The sequence below is a fragment of the Choristoneura fumiferana genome, chromosome 10 (genome assembly GCF_025370935.1).
Source record: "Choristoneura fumiferana chromosome 10, NRCan_CFum_1, whole genome shotgun sequence".
NCBI classification, from domain to species: Eukaryota; Metazoa; Arthropoda; class Insecta; order Lepidoptera; family Tortricidae; genus Choristoneura; species Choristoneura fumiferana.
In genome coordinates, this window is record NC_133481.1 from 14227481 (window position 1) to 14230406 (window position 2926).

Genomic DNA, 2926 nt, shown 5'->3' on the forward strand with positions numbered 1-2926 from the left:
CTTCAGAGTGACACAACCGTACACATGTACATGTATGCTGGGGGTAGCATGGTGTACGGTTGTGTCACTCTGAAGATGAGCTCTGTTTGAGTTCGAAACGCGTCAGTGTAGTGTGGTGGTGGTGATAGATGGGTTTGTGTGATTTGTGTGTGTTCTTACATTGTGGAGGTGGAGGAACTGCATGAACACGCATATTTTGCATAAGCTTAGCTATTGTAAGGTCGCGGGTGAGCAAGGAAATTATTTAGTTCATTGATATGGACCTCCGCAAAGTAACGCCTGATTCAATAAATTGACTAACGTACTGTTTAATCTTTTTTTTTTTTTTTTTTTTTTAATCTTTATTTATTATGGAACTTTGATCAAACGATAATGAACATGTCAGTTCCCAAAGGCCTTAACTATAAAAACACCACAACAGCTATAAGATTTAAATGAGTAACAACTCGTGCCAAGAGGACTGCTATGTCCTCCAAACCATACCAACCGATCCCCTGCCACAGGTGGCAAACCTGCGCACGGATTCTTTTACACAGAACTCGGAACCAATGTCAACCACAAATATGTCTACTTACTTATCTAAAAATCCGTATACAAATCTAGCAGCCTGCGACCAAGGCTCCGACAATATGGCTTGGAAATACCAACATTTAAGACATTGACATTCCAAATTGAGTAAAACATATTCCTCTTGGCTCGAGTCCTTACACACTCCATTAATAGGTGGAAAACATCTTCAACCACATCGCACTCAACACAATTTGGAGACTCTGCCTTTCTCATTAAATGCGCAAACTTATTTAAGGAACATGACCAGATCGAAGTCTATGCGCACAAATAACTTTTGCTCTGGAGAGACTAACAGAATCAAACCAAGGTACATGAGGAGGCTCAGACTGCATTGTCCTATAACCAAATACCCTTGAACTGAGACCGGCTGTCGAAATGCTCTTTCCAGAGGTCATGACATTTGTTCTTATAACGCAAAATTACCTCAGAAAATTCAGGAGCAATCACGATCTCTGTTCCTCACTAACAGCAGACGCGGCTAGCCGATCAGCTTCCTCGTTGCCTACTAAGCCAATATGTGAAGGGATCCACTGAATTTTTAAACAAACTGTTTAATCTTGAGATAGTGATTATTTTATAAATTGATGCAAGTTTTATGAGTCCGCTGAGCAGTATTTTATATCGTCAAAAGTAACATCAATACAGTAAAGCGAATAAGTAATAAGATCATTTATTTCAATCCACCACTATTGGTTACAACATTGGAATTTAAGTTTCCGAATTTTTAAGTTTTTACTGGTTTCCTGTTAGTTTTTTTAAGTACCTACATAGTTGGCGCTGGATACCAAATTCGTAAAATTATTTGAAAGATCCAGTACAAATGGAAAATCGTTGACATAAATTTGACATATTTTGTGTTCGGATCAAAGTTACACGAATCAAAGTTTATCGAATTGACAATTTACAAATAGGAACTTTTCGGATTCTACATAAATAGAAATGGTCCTTTTTTTACGGCCCATATCAGTTACCTATTTTACATTGAGACTAGATTCCATTTTTGACGATATCCACAATGGACAGTTTTGCTTTCGGATTTTTTCGCTTGAGCGTAGGTATAATTTTGAGTCGTTGATTTTCCATATGTACTCAATGATTGTAAATCATTTGAAATCACTGATTCGAGAATAGGTAGAAAAAAAATATGTCGTGTATAGTATAGTAATGAAATGACTAGTCTTCGCGTATATTAAATGGCACGAATCACGGAATAAAAAAATAGGTTCAATTCGGGAGCCTTATTTTTCTTTATATTCTGCGTGTTCTCGTTTCAGTATAAATTTACAAACAAAAGATTATTTTAGCAAACCCCGTTTACAATAAGCTATAATTAAGATGTAAGGTTTAACGTAATAATAAAAAGACAATACATGTATTACGAAGTTTCTCATATCATTTGGGTTAAGTAAAAGGAATTCTCTATTTAACACGTAGACGTTTAGTTTAGTTCTATTGATTAGATCAATAGGTTGAAGAGAAAATTCTATTAATAATACGTGGCAGAAATTACTTAGTGATTGCAAAAGTGGATAAGAAATCTCCAACTTTGTTGTATCTGAATGTGTACCAAATTAATAATAACTTATGTTCAGCATATATTTACCTCCCACTGGGCACAGTTCTTTCAAAATAATGGTTGTTCTCTAGATCCGGCGCAGACCCAGTGTGGATTGGATACTTCATGTACACTATTACGGTTCACGTCTAGTGGGATGAAAATGAACATTTCTCAAATAGTTTGCTGTTTCACTCATTACCAATTTTTATTTGGTCTATAGTAACAAAAAAAAAGTTTCCATAAAAGTGAAATATGGAAAGGCCTATGTCCAAGAGTAGACGTCACATGGCTGATATGTTGATGATGATGACGAAGTGAAATAGGATATTTTAGTTGTTTATTAGGTTCAGGTTCATTCAGGTTTCTTGGCTGAATGTTTTGCAAATGGTCACACAATGTAAAACCTGCAATATGTACCCCACACATTTTTTGAGAAATGTTCAAAAATTATTTGGTCTGAAAACTAAACTTAATTGTGATGTACAATGGCAACAACTGAGACTTTATTGACTTTTGCTGTAACTAACTTACCAATAAAGTTTGAAAGGAATTAAGTAACTCCATTGTGTAACCATTCGGTTGGCGGTAACGGGTCTAATAAGGTTTACAAAAAATATTTCGATTTTAACAATGTTAATGAATTAAATATAAAAATCGTTTCATAGTTACATAGATTTAAAAAGCTTCAAAACGTAAGTCACCAGTAAATCAGGAATAAATTACACTATGTGATATATACACAATTTATAAGACGTAGCTATGGAGGAGATATTGTTTTTAATTTATTGTTATGCGAGT